At 39.2% G+C, this 23350-nt stretch overlaps 1 non-coding gene across 1 annotated transcript; it reads right to left on the reverse strand.

Annotated features, from left to right (window-relative positions):
* Positions 1-20139: 20139 nt before the first annotated feature.
* LOC141624064 (small nucleolar RNA R71) lies at positions 20140-20246 on the reverse strand. Its single transcript, XR_012533875.1, has one exon. It is a non-coding gene; the product is annotated as a small nucleolar RNA R71 (small nucleolar RNA).
* Between the last annotated feature and the right edge of the window lie 3104 nt (positions 20247-23350).

Below are 23350 nucleotides of genomic sequence, written 5' to 3' on the forward strand. Positions count from 1 at the left end.
CCTCCACGAATACAAGGACGTATTCGCCTGGTCCTACAGAGATATGCCTGGGATTGACAGGGAAGTTGCAGAGCTATTAAGCCCGGAGCTAAACCCGTGAAGCAGAAGCTACGCCGGATTCGTCCTGAATGGGCCCTGAAAATCAAGGAAGAAGTAGACAAACTATTCAAGGCTGGTTTCATCAAAGTATCTGAGTACTCTGACTGGGTGGCCAACATCGTTCCAGTACCGAAGAAAGACGGGAGAATTCGGTTTGCATCGACTTCAGGGATCTAAACAAGGCGAGTCCAAAGGACGACTTCCCTTTGCCACATGTTGACATTCTGGTAGACAACACTACCGAACATTCTCTCCTATCATTCATGGACGGGTATGCTAGGTACAACCATATTAAAATGGCTGAGGAAGACATGCACAAGACTACATTCACTACATAGTGGGGTACATACTGCTAAACGGTAATGCCTTTCGGCCTCATCAACATCGGGGCTACCTATCAAAGAACCGCTATCACTCTCCTACATGATATGATGCACAAAGAGGTAGAGGTGTATGTCGATGACATGATTGTCAAATCGAGAGAACGGGACGGCCAGATCAACGCCCTTCGAAAATTCTTCGCTCATCTTCGGAAATATAACATGAGACTAAATCCTCAGAAGTGTGCATTCGGGGTCACCTCCGGAAAACTCTTGGGGCACGTCGTCAGCAAAAGAGGCATTGAGATTGATCCAACCAAAATCAAAGCCCTTCAGCAAATGCCTCGGCCTAGGAACGAGAAGGAGATTTAGGGATTTATCGGCCAGGTCCAATATATCAGCCGCTTCATTGCCAAGCTCACCATGATTTGTGAACCAATATTCAAGAAACTTCGCGCCTCCGATCACACCGATTGGGACGACGACTGTCAAAAGCCCTTCGACAGGATAAAGGAAATCCTATCCAAACCTCCTGTCCTCATGTCACCTCAACTCCCTCTATCCCTATGCCTGACTGTTACAGACGCAGCCATGGGAGCTATACTAGCACAAACAGTCGACGGTGAAGAACGAGCCATCTAATACATCAGCAAAAAGTTCATTGAGTACGAGACAAGATACACCCAGCCGGAAAAGACATGCCTTGCCCTAATATGGTCAACTAAGAAGCTGCGGCATTACATGCTCAGCTACACGGTCCACATCTATTCCAAGATGGACCCGGTCAAATACATCTTCGAAAAACCCGTACTAAACGGAAGGCTGTCTAGGTGGACACTCATGTTGTCCGCGTTCGATCTCAAGTTTATACCCCTCAAGTTTATTAAGGGAAGAGCAATCACCGATTTCCTGGCAGAAAATCCCGTCAACGAGGATCCAACGACCGACACATTTTCACTTCCTGACGAAGACATCCTTTGTGCCGATTCCGACGCATGGGACCTATACTTCGATGGTGCATCTAATCTGAGAGGCTTCGGGTTAGGAATCCTCCTAATATCACCAGAGGGAGAACATGTTCCCATCTCAGTCAAGCTGGACTTCCCCGTCACCAACAATGCTGCTGAATATGAAGCGTGCGTCATCGGCCTGCAAGCAGCCATCACACTTGGCATCAAAAGACTGAGGGTCCACGACGATTCCTCGCTCTTCATCAATCAGGTGTCCAGATCATGGAAAATATGAAGTTCTTCGACCAAGTCGACTACTTCCACTTGCCACGAGAGGAAAATCAATTTGCTGATGCCCTAGCGAAACTTGCCGCACTCATTAACATACCTGACGACATGACATCGATGCCCCTATGTGTCGAGAAGAGGAGCGAGCCAGCTGACATTTGTGCCATCAACAACGACGAGGAAAGCCATGATGAACCCTGGTACCAAGCCATCCTCAACTATAAAACCAAAAACGAATTCCCTCCCAACTCTGACCCAAGAGGATAAAGAGCCGTTCGTTTACTTGCATCACAATTCATGATAAACCAAAATCAACTATACAAAAGAACACCCCAAGGAATTCTCCTCCTTTGCATTGACCATCACAAAGCCAAAAAAGTCATGGGAGAGGTCCACGACGGAGAATGTGGCCCTCATATGAGCGCAATGATGCTTACCTGAAAAATCATGCGGCTAGGTTACTACTGGACCACCATGGAAGCCGATTGCCGTAACTACGTCAAACATTGCCACAATTGCCAAATCTTCGCCAACATACAACACATACCACCATACCTTTTATACACCATGACGTCACCCTGTCCTTTTTCAACCTGGGGCATCGACATCATCGGCAAAGTCAACCCGGTGGGCATCAAGGGGCATTGTTTCGTCCTCGTCGCCATCGACTACTTCACCAAATAGGTGGAAGCGCAGTCATATGCAGTCTTGACCGCCAAACAAGTGGCCAACTTCATCCAAAATTACATCATCTGCCGATATGGGGTACCCCATGAGATCATCAGCGATCAAGGCTCTCACTTCCGGGCGGAAACTCAAGCTTTGCTGGACAAATAGAAAATCAAACGACATCGATCATCCCCCTACCGTCCCCAAACCAACGGAGCGGTGGAGGCAGCTAACAAAACTCTCGTCACTATTATCAAGAAAATTCAAGACAACTACCGCGATTGGCCGAGCAAACTCCCATTCGCACTCTGGATATACCGAACCCCCATTTGAACACCGATAGGCGCCACCCCTTCTAACTAGCATACGGTATGGAGGCAGTTTAACCGGTAGAGTTAGAGGTCCCATCTCTGCGCATCCTACTGGAGAGTCAAGTCCCTAAGGCGGAATGGACCCACCGAAGGTACGAGCAACTCACTCTTCTAGATGAATGGCGGCTCAACGCCTTGCACAACGTCCAGCTATACCATCGACGTATGCAACGGGCATTCAATAAGAGGGTCAAACCCAGGAACATCCAGGAGGGCGACTTGGTCCTCAAATCAGTTCGAGCACCGCTACCCGTCGATCCAAGGGAAAAATTCAAACCCAACTGGGCCGGGCCATACCTGGTCAAGAAAATACTTTCGGGGGGCGCAGTGAGACTGAGTGACCTAGATGGGGAGGATTTTACAAACCCGACCAACCTATACCAACTCAAGAAATACTACCCTCGAACCGTAACAACCAACGATCCAAGCCTAGTTTTACAACTAGCGTCCACCTTAACCCTTTTTAAGTCAAGTTCCTCAAACGCGTTCTGATTTGAAATTGCATGTTTTATCAAGTCTAAGTTGCGGCACCTTGCCCATTTCGAATGTCCGTTGATCTGTCAAAGGCAACATCCATTTGCACTAAAACAAACAAAAACCCCTAAACTACGAGCATGGTTTGATTTTACCTCTTCAGGTGGATACGTAGGCAGTCCCTCTTATACATGAGGGATACAACCACAAAACCCAATCAAATTTACAAAGCATTTCGAACTACGATCATGGTTTGATTTCACCTCTTCAGGTGAATACGTAGGCAGTCCTTTCTTACACAAGAAGGATGCAACCATCCCCATAAACAAAAAAACATCACCCACATACAAAAAACATTCCCATCAAAAAAGGAGAAAAGGGAAAACCATTCCCTTTCCCACAAAAATACAAAAAAGTAGCCTTTCTCCCTTCCTACAAAAATCCCACTTTCCCAAGTGCAAATGTTTAGGACAATTCATGCCGAATTGCCTTTACAAAATGGATGGAAGAAACAAGCGTTCACAATTTTCGACACGAGCAATCCTCTTATTTAATTAATAATGAGAGGGATTACAATTTTAACAACAAATAAAGCTCGACGAGTCTACAACTTGTCAAAGCTAAGGTGTCAACTAAAACACCTCACATAATAAAACTAGCACAAAACACACAATAACTAGCTAGTACAACATAATAAAAATTGCTGAGGTTGCTAGAGCAAATCTTGATGCTTTACAGTCTCAAATGCATAGGCAGCCTGGTGATCATGCTATTATTCAGAAGGAAAAAGATGTTGCTGCTACTTTATACTCTCTTCAAAAAGCTAGGGTTTCCTTTCTCCAGCAGAAAGCCAAATCTGCTTGGCTTACTGAGGGTGATGAAAATTCTGCTTTTTTCCACAAACAAATCAAGGCCAGGAATTTTCATAACAAGGTTGTCCAGATTAAAGATGTCCATGGTATTCACCACAGTGAGCCCGCTTCTATTGAAACAGACTTCTTGGATTACTACAAATAGCTGTTGGGTACTTCTACTCCTGTCCATAAGGTTCATGTCTCTACTGTCAGGAGTGGTAAGCTGATTAACTCCCAGCATATTCCTGAGTTACTTAGGCCTATTAGTATGGATGAGGTTAAAAATTGCCTATTCTCTATTCCTGCTTCTAAGTCACCAGGTCCTGATGGCTATACAAGCCAGTTCTTCAAGGATTCCTGGGAGATTTTGGGGAAGGATCTCTACCATGCTATCAACAACTTTTTCTCAACTGGTAAACAACTGAAACAACTTAACAGCACAAACATTACTCTTGTTCCAAAAATCCCTAATCCTAGTAGTGTCACTGATTTTAGACCTATTGCTTGTTGCAATAGTATTTATAAATATATTGCAAAGCTTTTGTGTGCTAGATTAGGGAAGGTCTTTCCTGATATTGTGGATTGTAGTCAAGGTGGGTTCATTCAGGGGAGGAATATTGTTGAGAATGTCCTAATCTGCCAAGACTTAGTGAGACTTTACAGAAGGAAATCTGCTTCTCCTATATGCCTTATTAAAATAGACCTTAGGAAAGCTTATGATTCTGTGGAGTGGGATTTTTTGCATCAAATGTTGCTTGCCTTAAAGTTCCCTCAGGAATTTATTGATCTGGTTATGATGTGTGTATCTACTACTTCTTACAATTTATCCTTGAATGGCAGCTCCTTTGGTTATTTTCATGGTAGTAGGGGTTTGAGACAAGGTGATCCTCTATCACCCCTCCTCTTTACTTTATGTATGGAGTACCTCTCTAGGGTTTTAAGAGTGGTGGGGCAACAGCCTGATTTCTATTTCCATCCTCTATGTGGTGCTATTCAGCTTAATCATCTGCTATTTGCTGATGATTTGCTCTTATTTTCTAAAGTAGATGAGCTTTCAATCATGTGGCTTTTAAGATCTTTTGCCACCTTCTCTATGGCTTCAGGGCTTTGTCTCTGATGTGACCATAATTAGAGCATATTTAGTCCCCGAATTAGCCTTGTTCCCATGCTTTTTAGTGCATATTTGGGTCATTTATTGTCTTTAGTTCTTTGTTTTGCATTTTATTTGAGGTTTTGTGTCCTTGGTAGGAAAGGAGTGCAAACACTACTACAAATACAGGCAACCACAACGGCTCTTTAACAACGCTTATTCACGAAAATCATCAAAACACGTTGTAGAATTGATTCCGCGAATTTTACCAAACTTAATTACAACGGTTCTGTGTTGTTAACCCTTGTTATTGGTTTTAACAACTGGTCATACTTGAAAAACCGTTGTTAATATAAAAACTAATAACAACGGTTAAATTTTAACCGTTGTTAATGGTTTGGCGCCAAATTAGTGAAAAGTAATCACAACGGTTATATTAGAACCCGTTTTTAATACTTTTTAACAACGGTTGTAGACTCAATAACCGTTGTTATTAATGTTATGAAAATCTTAAGAACAACTGATTGCTTTATTCTGCTATACGCTACAAAACACAAACACAAGCTAATACTGCTACTATATCATCCTCCATTCCTCCCTGATCGTCTCTTTGTCTTCATTTCCGTCACTGTTGTCACTGTCTTCTCTCCCTCATCGTGTTTATCAATCAGGTATATATATGTTTCTTAGCAACGCTTATAGATATAGGATTTTTTGGGTTATAATCTAATTTGTTGACAATTTAGCTTAATTGCTTTCCTGAATTTCGTTTATTTGTTTGCCTATTATTGTATTTTCTGAATTAGTTGCCTATTATTACGAAGGTAGAATAATGACTCGAACTTGGATGATTGATGCAAATATGAGTGACCGCACCTACAAGGATGGTTTAGCTGAATTTTATGAATTCGTTTTGAATAATTTGAAAGGTTCTTCTAGTATTGCATGTCCTTGTGAAAGATGTGGTAATATTAGCTATATGGCTTTTCCGAACGTTAAAATACACCTAGAAAAGTGGAGATTTAGTCGATCCTATACACGTTCGATTTTTCATGGGGAATCATTAGAGGAAGAGAATAACTCTGAAGAAGATGATGTTGAGGTACACGAAAGGCTAACTGATGATCCTGAGTTTGTCGAGTTTTTTGAGTTGGAAGAGTTGGAAGTAGAGAAGTTGAATGTTGAGTCTATAGATAATGAAGAGAATGATCATGAGTCCATTGCTTTTGAAGATGTAGGTGATGACACTAGTAATTGGGATGACCTTAACAACATGTACGAGAAGTTGTGTGAGTCTGAAGCACCTCTGTATCCTGGTTGTAAGTTCACAAAAATGTCGGCTGTGGTGAAGTTGTATAATATCAAGGGGGCAAATGGGGTGAGTGACACGTGTTTCACTAGTTTTTTAGCCTTGATAAAGGAGTTGCTTCCTGATGGTAATGTTCTACCTGTTAAGACATATGAGGCGAAAAAACTAATAAGAGGAGTGGGTATGAAATATGAGAAAATACATGCATGTCCAAATGATTGCATATTGTATCGGAAATTATATCAAAACTTAACCAATTGCCCTAAATGTTTGGAGTGGCGTTATAAGGATAAGGAAGGGATCCCGGCTAAGGTGTTGTGGTATTTTCCATTGATACCAAGAGATATAAGGATTTATGCGAATCCCGATGATGCAAAAATGTTAACTTGACATGAAACAGGAAGAATAAATGATGGAAAGCTAAGACACCCGGCAGATGGTAAGCAATGGAAATCGTTCGACGCTAAGTATCCCGAGTTTGGCACTGAACCTAGAAACTTACGTCTAGCACGTCCCATCGATGGAATGAACCCACACGGAAACATGAGTAGCCAACATAGTACTTGGCCAGTAGTGTTGGCTATTTATAACTTACCTCCATATGTGTGCATGAAAAGAAAGTATTTGATGTTGTCGTTGTTAATTTCCGACCCTAAACAACCTGGAAATGATATAGATGTATATTTGGAACCTCTTCTAGATGATTTGCGATTGTTGTGGGATAGTGGGATAGAAGTATTTGATGCATATAAGAACGAAACTTTCAATTTGAGAGCGATGTTATTGTGTACAATATCTGACTATCCAGCTTATGGCGACCTTTCTGGGCACACAGTTCATGGGAAAGAGGCTTGTCCATTGTGTGGGGAGGATATCGAGTCTGAATACTTGAAGTCTTCTCGTAAGTATGTGTATATGGGAAATAGGAGGTTCTTGTATCATGACCATTGTTATCGCAAGATGCAGAAAGCATTCAATGGAAGACAAGAACTTCGTCAACCACCTAGAATTTTGAGTGGGAATGAAGTTTATCAGAAAGTAAAGCATATTGAGATAGATTATGGAAAGAAGAGCGGCTCTAAATTGTCTACTCGTGGGTATAAGAAAAGATCCATATTTTTTGATAAACTTCCATATTGGCCTCGACTGGAGGTCGGGCATTGCCTCGATTTCATGCACATTGAGAAAAATGTCTGTGATAATATTATCAATACCCTTCTGAATGTTCCTGGTAAAACAAAGGATAACGTCGCAGCTAGGGAAGATATGAAAATGATGGGTATTAGGCTAGAGTTGGCACCACAGAAGAGAGGTAATCGTACATTTTTACCTTGCAGCTTATACCCTTTCACGGAATGAGAAAAAAGAGTTATGTGCATGCTTGAATGGAATTAAAGTGCCACATAGTTATTCGTCGAACATCAAAAGCCTAGTGTCGATGCAAGACCTAAAACTCACCGGGTTAAAGTCACATGATTGTCACACTTTGATGCAACAATTACTACCTGTGGCTATTCGTTCCATTTTACCTGAAAAGGTAAGATATGCTATAACTAGATTCTGTCTCTTCTTTCAGTCCATATGCGAGAAAGTCATCGATCCCGATGACGCGGATTCATTGCAGGACCTCGTTGTAACCTCTCTTTGTCAGTTGGAAATGTATTTTCCACCCTCTTTCTTCACTATCATGATTCATCTGACCATTCACTTGGTTAGGGAGATTTTGTACCTTGGGCCCGTGTACTTGAGATACCAGTATCCTTTCGAAAGATTGATGAAAGTCTACAAGGACTATACATCTAATCGGTATCGTCCGTAAGGTTGTATTGCTGAACGCGCTATTTTAGACGACGCTCTTTCATATTGTTACGCTCATCTCTCCCCTGAGGAGTTGATTGGCGTTCCTAAGAATCATCATAGTGACTGGATGACCGGAAAAGGTATTAGGGGCAGGGTTGAAAAAATTGTGACACGTGAAATGTTGCATTTAGCACACACGTATGTGCTAAACAACGAAGATGAGGTGCAACCTTATATTCAACAACACAAAGATGAGCTCAAATACGATCACCCAAACAAGACCGAGAAGTGGATTGCGAACGAGCATACGAAGACGTTTGCAGAGTGGTTTAGGAATATTGTCTTAGAGTGTACTGATCAAACTGGTGATGACATTTCTCCTAGGTTACTACGTCTTGGTTTAGGTCCAAATGCCAGGGTCACCTTTTACAACAGTTTTACCATTAATGGATATACTTTTTACACCCGCGAGCAAGATGAGTTGAGCACAATGCAAAATAGTGGTGTGAGATCTGAATTTGAGGCAATGCACTTTGCTACTTCAAAAGATAAAAAGCCTATTTGGGGAAAATGCCTTTATTATGGTGTTATTCAAGAAATATTGGTACTAGATTACATTGATTTCACAATGCCTTTGTTTCGATGTAACTGGGTTGATAACAACATCCATTGTGTCCGAAAGGATAAGATGGGATTTACGTTGGTCAATCTGGGTAAGGTTGGCAATAATAAGGATGATCCTTTCATAATGGCATCCCAAGCTAAACAAGTGTTCTATGTCACCGATCTTATGGATAAGAAGTGGTCTGTTGTACTGTCTATAAGGAGTAGAAGGAGTAGTCCATCCGATAATGGTGATGATGATCAGGATGTCATTTTTGAGGGAATGGATCGGTCTACCACTGTATCTTATTTCGACGATGTTGACACTGATCATGAGGACACTGAAAGCATCTATATGCGTGATGACCATGGTGAACGTATTTGGGTTAACGAAGAAACTATGACATCCAAGAAACGTCCCCGATCCTGAGATAGTTCATCAGGACACCGTGATATGGACGACCAACATTTTGAGTCATTTTCAGACCAATAATTTGATGGTTTAATTTATTGGTAAATCAAAAATGGTCATTGTTAAATAAAAATTCCCAAATTTGCATGGCATGGTAAATCATGTAGCTTAGATATGCAGTATGCATTCATGCTGGTGTTGTCTTATTTTCTTGATCTTGTTATTAGATGTGGATGCTGGTGTTGAAATTGTTGAATAATGGTGCAGTATATGGTGCTTCTGCTATTACAATATGTATTGTTACAGGTTTGGACTGTAATGGAATTACAGTCATTTTTAAAAAAAAAAAAGGTTCAACAATAACAACGGTTGTAGTACCCCTACCCGTTGTCATTGATTTTTTTGACATATTTCATTTTGGCGCAAATTTGGTGAAAATATATTACAACGGGTATATTTTAACCGTTGTAATAAAGTTTTGACAACGGTTGACTTTTATTGACCCTTTGTTATTAACATATAACAACGGTTTTGCTTTGAGCACCCGTTGTCAATAGTTTGTCTTAATAAAAAACTAATTTACAAACACATACAGCATACCATACACAAACACACACAACATTAGTTCAACCGTTAGTATCCTGAGTTAATTCTTCTCTCTTCCTCGCTTTCTACATTCTCGTTGCCGGCCGTCGCCCAATTTCCGACGCCTAGATTCCGTTGCCTTCCCTTATCATCCTGCTCATTCTCTTTATCATCATCATCATCAGGTATGTTCACTTTAATTTTGTGTTTCGTCATTAGGGTTTTAAGACGATCATCTTTTTTCTTTTTCATACATCTGTTTGTTTTTCGTCTTCTTTGTTATCTTTATCATCCCGCATCATCTACTTCACTCCTCTTATTAGGGTTTAGGATTTTAGAAGCTCAATCTGTTGTTTTAAATTTTCATTCCTATTAGGGTTTAGGGTTTTAGATAATACTCTGCATGTACGTTGTTAAGTTGTTCATTTCCTATATCATTCATATTTGGGTTTTAAGATTATCATGGGTGAAAAACGTAAAAGAAGTCAAAAGAATAATAAGCCTGAGGATAATAAGCCTGGTGAGAGGGGTGCTACGAAGTGCCAGAAAGTCCTTGCAGCTATAGCCGCTAAACAGCCGTTGGAAATAACATGGAGCTCGAAGGGCTTCCCTACTGGTCCAAATGCGGGTTATTTCTCCAGTTGGATTGGATGTTGCACAAGACAGTTTCTGCCTATCCATTTAGATGATGTTAGAACTTTGAATCCACAATTGGCGGAGTTATACTTGGCTCGTGTAAAGGAAGGCTTTATTATACCCGATGAAAGCCATGATAAGTATTTAATGCATAAGGCAGCGGATGTCCACAGGCAGTGGAGGTGTGACGTTGCTAGGGATTGGTTGTATGTGGACAAGGCAACGGGGGATATGCGTAAGAGCCCACCGGAAAACAAGTGTCCCACCATCAGTCAGGAACAATGGGATCTTTTCAAAGAGATGAGAACTATTGAGAAGTTTCAGGTTAAATATCCTCGCCTTTTAACGATTTACCTATCATTTTTTTAATTAATGAGTCCTTTATATAATCTTTTTATTATCTCATCTACTTGCGCTTTTATATAATTATTTGAAGTCCGTTAACAGAAGAAATCGTGCTAACATTTCATGCAAGAAGGGGAAATGGTATGATTCTCGAGGCGGTTACAGAAAGATAGAAGAGAACCTCGTAAGTAGCATGCATTATTCCCCTGTGAGACTTTATTTTTTTAATCACACTTGGACTTGCATTGATACACATTTACATGTATAAATGTTACCATGTTAATGTGTAGGTGGCAAAGGGAGTGACCAACTTGGATCGGCATGTAACTTATAAAGAAGGGCACACGCCTAAAGGATCCCGGTCGCGTGACAAATATGATGAGGAAGTGTTGGCCAACATAGTAAGCATTATTTTATTAAGACGAGTTCATTACTAACTTTATTATTTTAGTCACAAATATAATTTGAAGTTTATTTAATATATTATAGGACAACGTATTGAAAGAGGTAGAAGAAGGGAAATTCACTCCCAGTGGTCGTAATGACGTTCTTGCTAGAGCGATCGGCCGACCCGAACATCAAGGTCGTTTGAGGGGCGTCCCGTTACAGGTTGGAGTAATGAAATATTATGGGACAATGTGATACCCTCATTTTTAGCGTAAAATAAACACGTAAATTCTACAGAAAAACTGACAGGATATGTTTGTAATTGGTTCAACTAGATAAAAACCTGTAATTTCAAAAAATTTTCTAAACCATTCACAAACACTTCCAAATGAAGAGTGCCAAAACCTGCAAATACTAACAAACTAATTTACATAACATAGCTAAAGTCACGAGAATAACGTGATACAAACCAAAGTAAGAGAGGGAGACATATGTCCCTTCAAAATATAAACACAACCATATGTTTAAAGGTTTACTACAAAATATAACCAAACTAAGTCCAAGGTTCTTTTTGCTCACTAGCTCGTCTGTGTACCCCATCTAATCATCATCAACCTGTCAATCGCATTTTATACAAACACGAAAGCCACAATTCAGTGGGAAGTAACTTCGAGTCCTCCCAGCCACGAAATGTCATATTTAATGTAACATGTAATGTAACATGTAAACAACATCATAAATCAATTAATTATCGAATATTCTAACATATGAACACTAAACTGACCAAATTAAACTATCATGTGAAACATATAACAAGCAGTAATCCAAACTTTATCAATTGTAACCGGCTTGCATCTCACCTATTACAATTCATAAAATCACCATACAAGAAAGGGCAATATAACAAAGACAGGCATAAGTTCTTAGCACCGTCAATAGTCACTCTGTAACTCGAGTCTATACCACGAGGTAGGGAAGGTAATCGAACCGGTATCTTGGCTCAGAGGTTCTATCAAAACATAGCCAAGACACAACACAACCCTAGTCCTAAATCTGCGTAGACCTAGACATGCGGATACACACCACCGCACCCAAGACCCACAATTTTTTTAAAACAAAGTGAGTACCCTAAGGAGTCCACCAAAGGGTTGGCTAGTACTTAAGCTGACCACTTACCCTCAAAATAAGTAACGAGGTCATGCCCCAACTTGGATATAAACCCACCAAGTCAGGAACACAAAGGCTATTAAGCAGTGAACATATACTCGTCAAAGACTATAAAGACCTATCTATGACAAACACAACAACCTGCAAGAAGTATTCAATACCAATTCCATTTCAAGCAATATTAACAATATTAAAGGTTTAAGGGAATCTAAGGCCGTTTCTACAATATAAGAAACCATTCAATTCAACCAACATCACATGTGAACTAAGAACATAATAAATGGCCTAAAACAAGAATAAGGCCAATTATCCATTTTTCACAATAATTTTCATCCAACCGAATTTTTACCCGCAACCCCAGTCCTGCGACAGAATGTACGGGTTCAATCGCATGGTGACCAATCACACAATTGATCGACATCGATTGATCAAAGGGACCAAGGGCTCAGTTTTCGGCATAATCATCCAAACATTGCAATTATCGCTATAAAATTCATTTTAAGCCCATTCCTTACAATTTCATATCATAACCTATCCTAACATGTGCAACTACCAATATAAACATAATTTTACCATCAACATTATATTTACTACTAACATGATTCATTTCATAAGACTACCCATATGTTACTTATACTAAATATAACATTAATTCATCCGAAACGACAAACAACGCATGGAAAATCGCGAAAACAAGCAACAGGCCAACCCGGGCCTGCCGTGGGCCTCCACGGGCCTGCCGGGCTTGCTGGGCCGCCCCCCAAACCCTCTATTTCTCCATTATTGTTCAGTTTAACATCGTCTGAAGCATCAATTAATCATTCCCATTTCATTTCCATACTAATATGTGAACTTAAACATACAAAAGACATGAATTTAACACATATTTTCATGTGAAATAAACTACTCAAATAATATTCACAAAATCATACAAAAAGCAAAGAATGTGACATTAATTCGTCGAGTAACTCGAAATATGTTACCTTTAGCAACAAAATGAGCAATTAGCACCTTGAACACCAAACCCTAATATGCCAACTAGCCACTATCTTCAACTATATACGAGTCTCCAAACTCGTCTTCTAAATCTTCACCTAAATAAACAATAAAAACACAATTATAAGCACTAATAATCAAAACCCTAAAAATGGTGGACAAAATAAATTTAGGGCAAATGAATTTAATACATACTAGGATGTTGGAAATGAAGAGAGGATTCCAAATATGTAATCCTTATGAAATTTGGAGTAGAAATGAGTGAATTATGATGAAAATTAGCTTAAAAAGGTAAGAAAATGGTGTTTTATGTTTAGAAAGCTTTAGAACATTCAAGGGAGATGAAGTTGGAAAAGAAAAATGCAAAGGGAAGGTGAAGGAAGGGTGTGGCGTGGCTAGGAGAAAGGAGACGGGATTTTTCCCGCGGAATTTTATTAGTCGGTTTTGGCTCGTTTCGACGATAATTAGAACCGTTTGTCAAACGCGAATTCCGACAACGCCAAAGTTCTTAAACACGAGATTACAAGAAGATTGAGTACTCATACGACCCATTTCCAAAATCGTTTGCCCAATTTTCAAAAGAATTGCCATTTTTCCCGATATGCCCTTATTTCGAAATAAAAGGTTTTTACATGGTTTAAACTATTTTTAAACATTTCGAAACTATCAAAATAAATACTTTACTTCAAAATATAATAGAATTAAATTTCATTGAATTATTATTACTTCAAATACATTAATATTAAATTCAACTTGATTAATAAATTACTTTTGCAATAAAATAACGGTCCGAAATTACGGGGTGTTACAGACAACTACCCCGATAAAGAAGAAAAGGAAGACTAAGTCTGAGAAGGCTGACATGGTACCATTTATTCTATTATTTTCATTTAAGTTCAATTCACATGTTATTGTTGGGATAAAAATTTCTGACACATTACATTCTTGGCATGCAGCTTCAGTTAATGGCATCCGTACTACTAAAGCTGAATGCTGGAGGCAAGCTTTCCGAAGAAGAAGTGAATATGATGGAGGATGTCATTTCTAAAGGGGGTAATAATAAGGTACAATAGATTGGTCAAGAGGCCGCTACTACCTTGGCAATACATGAGAAGGAAGTATCGGTCAACGAGATTCAGAAAGATCAGGTACCTAATGCTTCTGAAGTTGTAACAACTAAAGCTGATCAGGTACCTAATACTTCCTTATTTTTCTTTTTTTTTTTTTTTTGGTAAGATCAGGGGGTGTGTTCCCCGCCAGCTCTAATGCTATAACTTCTGACATGGTGCCATTGGTTAATTTTATTAGGTAAATAATGGGTCTGAAAAGGAGATGCAACTTGAGAAGACGGCTGATGGAAAACAGCATACATTCCCTTCAAGTCAGTTCCCTGTTTTCAGTAAGGTATGCATGAAGTGTTTAATTAATTAAATTTATATGAATTCTATTAAATTTTGGGATATAATAATGTATGTGTATATTCTTCAGGCCGTAAACAAGAGGCCAGTTATTCTTGCTGACCCTAAAACCGAACAGCCACATGTGCGTGTTGGCCGGGGTCTCGTAGAAATGCACACCAAATCTGCAGCAGCGGAAACTGTAGTTCATGGCGAAAAATTTTTGCCGAATCATAGAAAAGTAGAGATAACTACAGTCTTTCCAGGCCATGAAAACTTTCAACTGCCTGTCCTAGTTCGTGACGACATTACCATTCTGAGAGATGCGGTTAGAGGTTTCATCCAATGGCCTGAAACTCACATCTACTTGGCTCGGCCGTCTCCGCCTCAGCAGCCGAAAGCAGTTGGGGTTAGAAGAAATACCTTTATATATATGTTAAATTTTTAATTGTTGAATGTTTTTATATGTTAAATTTATATGTTATTTTTTTTTTGTAGGGAACAAAAAAGCCGGCTTTGGCGGATAAGCCTAAGTCCACAGACATGCCAACTACCTCGTCGAGACAACAACTTGATGAGGTATTTAATTAACTTCTCCATTTTTTTAAAAACCTCCCTCCCTTTATTTATATTTTGTCTGTATTTATAAAAAGCATGGTAATTTTGTGTAGGGGACAAAAAGATCGATAAGCCTAAGTCCCCAGTCTTACTCGCTACTACTACCTCATCATTGAAAAAGAGCAGTTGACGAGGTATTTAATTAAGTACGCTTTTATTTTTATTTCTCCAACTAGGATATGTTACCTTTTGATTTTTTATTATTTTAATTATCTACTACATGTATAGGCTGGTGGTAGTAGCACAAAATCAAAGACTCATTCTTTCCCGGACCTGAAAGAAGTTAGGAGTTTAAACTCCACACAATATACTGGGAAGGATTACATGCAAAAAGTAAGAACGGTGACGATGAGGAAACTGCATGAGGAGGCTGGCCATCGCATAGCCACCGAGCAATTGATAGTTATTCCGCTCGAGGAGGATATTCTAGGGGTTGAGCGCGAAGCACTTCTATCATGGGATATGCTAGCCATTTGGGCTGGCCTAGACCAGATTGATGTCCAACACCTATTTGTTTGGATGAAGTAAGTTTCTTAATAAATAATTTCATATTCTAATATTCTGACTACTAGATAGTGTTTTAAATACCGGAATTAATACCGTAATAATGTAGGATATTGAAATTGAGAGTGATCCCCGAGAATAGGATTCCAGGTTATCAATACGGATTCCTGTGCCCCTTTGTTTTATCTTTATTTATTACGGAATTCTCGTTCGAAGATCGGGTTGATTATATTGCTCAGCAATTGGCGACAACCAAGAAGCTGGTTTTTGCCGCTTATAATGAAAAAGGGTGATAAACAAATTAATATTACGTTTCCCCCTACAATTGCATTTTCATAACTAATATATATATATGTACTTGTTAATAATGATGATGTCTCTTGATGTAGGACTCATTGGGTGCTAGCAGCCATCATGCCGACAAGGAATAAAGTTTTCTGGTTGGACTCTTTACATAATCAACCAAGCGAGACTTCTAAGCACTTGATTAATAAGTAAGTTTATAATACTGATTTATTTATAATAACATTAAGTTTCAATTTTTATTTATAGCAAAAAGCTCATTTTTGTCCCTAAAAAAATGAGTGTCTGCCTCCTTTTGTTTTTTTTTTTAAATAAGGGCCTTTGAGAAGAGAAGAGCTAACGAGCAGGATCAACCCACGAAAGATGCTGATGATGGCCCTAATTTTATTACGATAACAGGGGTACATGCTCAAATACAATACATTAAGTGCAAAAATCTGTGTTTAATACTAATACAATACCTAAAGTTCAAGATTCTGATGTGAGCCTTCTCTCGTCTGTTTGTTTTTATGTAATAATAGGCCCCTCGCCAGTCAGATAGCATACAATGTGGATACTACGTTTGTCGGTTCATGTTGGTGATTATTAAGCGAAGATATATCATTATTCCAGAAAAGGTTAGTAATTTAATAATGTGTTTATTACTTTTTTTAAATTAGAGCTAATGTTGTCTTGCTTGCTGCTAAATATACCATGATGTTGCTATGCAGTAATTGATGTTGTTACAATAATGTCTTCTCTTTGTTTTTTCCGCGGTATGTAATCAACCCATCACAACAGATTGAGCAGTACTCAAGTATAGATATAGACGAGGTAAGGGACATGTTGGGCAAATACGTCTTAGAAAATAGAAATGCATGATACTCAGAGTTTAGATCAGCTTATTAGTAAATTTTTTGTTGAAGTTAGGGAATGATTAGTTCTCAGAATTAACTCCTTGTAAGTATATATATATATATATATATATATATATATATATATATATATATATATATATATATATGATGATCTTCTTTGTTGTAGTTGAATTGAATCTATTGAGTTCGATGAACCCATTTGTGATTTATCTTTGGTCTTTGGTATATGGTGTCTTTGATATATGCGTGTTTTTGAATGGCATGAAACAAATTTAATTTTTCAAAACATTAGGAGTTCGTAATAAAAACGGTTACTAAAAAAAACCGTTGTGAAGACCTTTCACAACGGTTAATAAAAAAAACACCGTTGTGAATGACTTTCACAAATACCGCGCATAATATTCAACAACAGGTTTTAAACGAAGAACCGTTGTTAAAAGTCTTCACAATTTTGGAGGTAAAGTTACAACAACGGGTTTTAAACTAAGAACCGTTGTTACTAACAATTTCAACAACGGGTATGTAGCATAAACCCGTTGTTAAAAAACTTCACAATTTTGGAGGGAAAGTTACAACAACGGTTATACATATGACAACCGTTGTTATATTATTCCCTCCAAATTTTTGAAACACTTTCCACAACGGAGAACACCCAACAACAACGGCTTTTAACTGTGGTGAATACTTTCGACAACGGTTTCATTAAATAACCAAACCGTTGTAAATACCTTCTACAACGGCCGCTTTAACAACGTTCGCTTTTTGTTTTTACAAAGGTTTTTACCCGTTGTTATAGCCTGTATCTGTAGTAGTGAAATCTTGCATTTTCATGGCAAAACGAGACTAAATTGATTGAATTCAATGACCAAGCATCAAGGAGAGACAAGATTAGAAGGCCTTTGTACATACTATAGTAGATGGGCAATGATGAGGAAAGATCCTTGCATCCCCGAGGAAATCCCCAAGGATTTTATGAAGAAATGAGAAGAAAAGAAGAAGAAAGTGACTGTCCAGCAATCCGTGCGGATTGTCCTGAAGACGCCCGTCTTCCACCTTCACAATCCGTGCGTCTTCATTCCAAGACGCCCGGGCAGCAACCCCAGAAGACGCCCGTCTTCTCCCCAAGACGCCCGGGCAGAGACTCTTGAATCCAGCCGTCCCGTGCCTAAGACGCACGGATTCCAAGGCAGCACAATTTCGTTTCTTCAAGCTTCAAGAAAGATGCCCATCCTTCCAAAAATACCGGCGTTTCCCTAAGTAGGGACTTAATCGTCATTTAAGCCCTTAGTTAACCCTAATTTCTACACCTAATCCCCACTATAAATACCCCATTAGTCTAATTAGAAGAGCATGTTCTTCTTAGCAATCTCTAGTGTAGTTAATATCAATCAAATCTCTCTTTAATTTTGTAATCAACAATTAATCAAGTTTTAATACAAGTTTTATTTTCTTAATCTCTCTTTTGTTCATCCTTTATTTTGGGTAATTGAAGATTATTTGGGTTATTATTGGGAGATTGACAACCTCTCAATCAAGCATCAAGTACTTCTTTTATTCTTTGCTTTATTATTGGAATCATTAGTAGGTATAATTCTCTTAATCCCTTTTTAATTATTGCTAATTACTTTCATTTATTCATCATGTTTCACTTTGTTGGTATGATTGACAACCTTGCTAGCATGTTCAACATGATAATGAGTGAGTAGTTCCATAGCTAGGGTTAATGGGTAATTAGGGGAAACCAACATGGGGAATGATTCATGCTTAAATTAATATGTTTTCATGGTTTATTTGCTTGCTTGTTATGATCTCAACTCATGCACATGTTATGTTTGATGAAATGCGAGCCTATGAATCCTTGCATTTTTTACCCATCACCTATCTTTTCAATGAGACTTGTAAGATATAAACCAACTCGAGTCTCATTAGACCATGCATGTTGTTGAGTAGGGAAGACTAAGTCGACTTGTAGGTGTTGTACAATCTAATCGATTCGGCTACGGGACCAAGATATAACCCAACTCAATCCATCACAATAATAATTGCTTGCTTATAATTTGAGAACATGTTTGTATGATCAATTCCCATGAATCCCCTATGACCCCATGATACCCTAGTGCTTTTTATCAATTGTTCACAACCCTTTTCAATTTATCTTGCTTGTTTACTTTCATTACTATTTAGTTTAGTGACCTTCTACATCAACCCAAATTGTGACACCCCTAAGACACCGCTAGTTGCAATAGAAATCTCATCTCAATTCCCGTCCCTTGGGATCCGACCTTTACTTGCCTCTTTACTAATTGTAGAGTTGTTTGTGAAGCTATAAATTGTGTTTTGGTCTAGGTGCTCCTAACGACAAGTTACCGAAAAGATTTAGACCACATCAAAAATTGCGCCGTTGCTGGGGACGGTGTTAACTTGATTTAGATTTTCTTATATTGTTATTAGTTGTGTCTTTCTTTGCCTTGGGGAAGTAAAACTCATCAAGGTTTGTTCTAATTGTTTTCGAGTTGTTTGATATTTTGCATGTCTAGAAGGTCACAAGGTGACTTGTTACCTTTTGATCGTGAAATTGAAAGAACTTTGACAACCAATAGAAGACTTGCTAGGAGAAATTTGAGAGGTATTGGTGAGGTTATAGATATTCAACCAACTATTGAGTTCATCAACCCTTTTGCAAGAGAAGGTGAGGAGAACCCAACACAAAATACAACACAAAATCAACCCACAATGCCTAAGTTTTCATCACATTCCGTACCCACCGAGGAGAACCTACCCAATGGTACTCCCACACCACAACATCTAACCGGAAATTTCATTGCCAAATCCGCATTTATCCAATTAGTCAAAAGAAGCCAATTTGGGGGGATGCCTAGTGAAGACCCTCACTCTCATATGGAGGCTTTTTGCGATTATTGTAATGCGATTTCTCAAACCGGTGTAACTTAAGACCAAATTCGATGGGTCTTATTTCCTTTTTCTCTAATTGGCACCGCGAAACAATGGTTGAAGAGCCTTGATAAGGCCACTCTCGGAATTGATTCTTTGAAAAAGTTGGCTCTGGCTTTCTACAAAAAGTTCTACCCACCGGAAAAGACTAACATGCTAAGAGCTCAAATTACGGGTTTTAAGCAAAGGGATGAAGAATCTTTGTATGAAGCTTGGGAGCGGTTCAAAGGAATTTGTCGCTCATGTCCTCACCATGGACTTAGCGAGTGGTTCTTGGTACAACAATTTTGGAATGGTCTATATGAAGATTCAAGGAACATTCTCAACATGGGATCAAATGGAATGTTCACCGAAGTTGATGACAATCAAACTTGGAACAAAATTGAGGAAATGGCGGTCCATAACTCACAATATAGTAGACCTCGCAAGGCTTCTAGAGGAGGAAAGCATGAAGTGGACTCTGTTACTCAATTTGGTGCTCAACTTAGTGCTCACATTGATACCATCAATTTGAAGTTTGAAAAGGCTATGGCTAGACTTGAAGAAGCCTCAAAATCACCAAAGCATCATGTTAATGCCATGACGGCATCTTCATCAATCCCAAGTGGGATATGTGAGAATTGTGGAACATTGGGACATGACCCAAGTGAATGTAGGGGAACAAATGAACAAGTGACTGCTTTCCAAGCATACATGAGTGGTACCCCTTATTCCAACTATTACAATGAAAACACCAAATTCCATCCAAATCTCTCATACAAAAGCCAAAATGTTCAAAACCCTTAAACAACATACACCCCACCTCCCATGACAAACCAAAATCAAAGACCCTTGTACAACCAAAACCAAGGTTACCAAAATCAATCTCCATACAATCAACAAAATGACCAAGGTTTTGATGTTCAAAAAGTGGTACTTCAAATGCAAAAGAATCAACAAGAGTTTTTCACTCAAATGCAAAAGGATAGTCAAGCAAAGGAAACCACCATCAACAACATCCTAGCTCACACCAAAATGTTGGAAACCCAATTGACTCAACTAGCATCTTTAAGCTCACAAAGACAAAAGGGGCAATTACCACCTCAAAGTAATCCCCCAAGATATGAAACGGTTAGTGCCATTCACTTGAGAAGTGGTACAAGGTATGAAGCACCGAAGAAGCAAGTTGAGGATAAAGTTGTGGAAGCTAGTGACAAGGAAGAAATTGTGCAAAACTCCAAGGATGGAGAACCATCAAAAGAAGAAATCTCAAAGAAAATTGAAAACAAGGTCAAGGAGAAGGAGCCCATTGTGATTAGATTTCCTTTTCCAAGTCGTCAAGCCAAGCCCAAATTTGATGACCAACTCGAAAAATTTATGGAAATTGTGAAGAATTTGGAAGTCTCAATTCCTTTCACGAAATTAATCAATCACGTGCCGGCCTATGCGAAATACATGAAAGACATCCTCATAAAGAAGAAGTCGATCCGGAAGCTTGAGACTATCGCCTTCACTAAGGTGAGTAGTGCAATACTTCAAGGGAGTTCACCTCCAAAACTCAAGGATCCGGGAAGCTTCTCAATACCGTGTACCATTGGCGACACCACGATCAACAAAGCCTTATGTGACCTAGGGTCTAGTGTGAGTGTTATGCCGTACTCGGTGAGTAAAAGGTTGGGGATGGTAGAGCTTAAATGCACCAATATCACACTCCAAATGGCCGATAGATCGACGAAGACACCATTAGGGATATGGGAAGATGTTCCCGTACGAATTGGGAAATTTTTCATCCCGGTGGATTTTGTCATTGTTGATATGGAAGAAAACTCCAACATTCCAACCATTCTAGGAAGACCTTTCTTACACACCGCGGGTGCGGTGATTGACGTAAAACATGGAGAGCTCACTCTAGAAGTGGGAGATGAGAGTATAACTTTCAATCTTGACAAGACCATGAGAGCTCCCCGTTTGCATGAACCATGTTTTATGATTGATCATTATAGCCGGAAGGATGATAGGAAGAAGTCGGAACTCCAATGGAAGAAGAAAATTGAAGATGCTCCATTCAAAGACAAGTGAATTATAACAAAGAGAGCTTGAAAAGCTCACCAAAGTCAAGCAATGAAGAAGATGGCTCCATTGGCCAAGACGAGATAATGGGAGAGTTGTCTCTATCAACTCAAGAGATCTTTAGAGATCAAGTAGATGAAGTTTGTGGTCTTTGGGACGATGAGTTTGAAGGGATTTTCAATCCCTATATTGGTAATGCTATCGATCAAGACCGACAACAAGGGCAAAGATCTATTGAAGATCTTTATCATGACAATGAACAAGCTTTTGATTACTTCTTCAAGGTGTTGAGCAACATCAACAACACCTTGGACATGCCCCCATGATATCTCACTAAGGATGAGAGTTTGGTGGAGTCCTCCCTAAACCACCATTTGTAAATATTTCTAACTCCTAACTCGCATTTTAATTTTCATATTGCATTTTTTTGTCATTTTTGGATTTTTATTCCTTGATCAAGATAACTATCATGTTTGAGAGAAGTGAGGGAGGGACTAATGATTTCAATTGATGCGTAGTGCTTTAGCTTAGTGTGGGGATAGCAATTGCCTAGGCTATCCATGCCTTAGTAGTGCCCCCACAATGAAGAACATGAGATTTTGAAGAATGAAAAATGACACGGGATATGCAAGTACACGGATGGAACTAAATCCGGGTAAAAGGAGAAGAATCTGAGCGTTTTCAAGAGAACCCGCCCGTCTTCAGGCAACACGGGCATCTTGGTCAGAATCCGCCCGTCCTTCATGAGCTGAATTTTTGAAATTTTGGGACTGATAACAAATCCGGGCGTCCTGCGAAAGAATCCGCCCGTCCTCAAAAAGACGCCCGTCCTGCAAGAGAAGACGCCCGTCTTTTTGGCTGAGAAAAACAAAAAAAATCCCTGGAAAGGAATCCGCTCATCTTCAGTCAAAGACGCCCGTCCCACAGCTGAACAATCCGAGCGTCTTTGCTCAAAGACGCCCGTCTTTAGGCGAGGATTTCTCAACCCAGAATAGACAGAATCCGGGCGTCCCGAAGGAAAGCCGCCCGTCTTCCCCCTGCATTTCAAAATTTTCGGGTCTTTTATAAACCCCCTCCCACATTCATTTCTTCATTCCTTCATTCAAAACACTACCCATAAACCCCAAAACTTAAAACCCTCATCCTCTACATCACAAAAACAAGATTTCCTCAACCACATTCATCAAAATCAAATCAAAACATCCTTCTAGCAAAAATTAATCAATCCTCTTTCAACAAAAATCAAACCAAGCACAAAATCTTCAACCTTTGAGTCGATTTTTGAATTTATAAAGGCAAAGCCTTTCATCTTAAA

This window comes from Silene latifolia, chromosome X (assembly GCF_048544455.1).
Source record: "Silene latifolia isolate original U9 population chromosome X, ASM4854445v1, whole genome shotgun sequence".
Taxonomy (NCBI): domain Eukaryota; kingdom Viridiplantae; phylum Streptophyta; class Magnoliopsida; order Caryophyllales; family Caryophyllaceae; genus Silene; species Silene latifolia.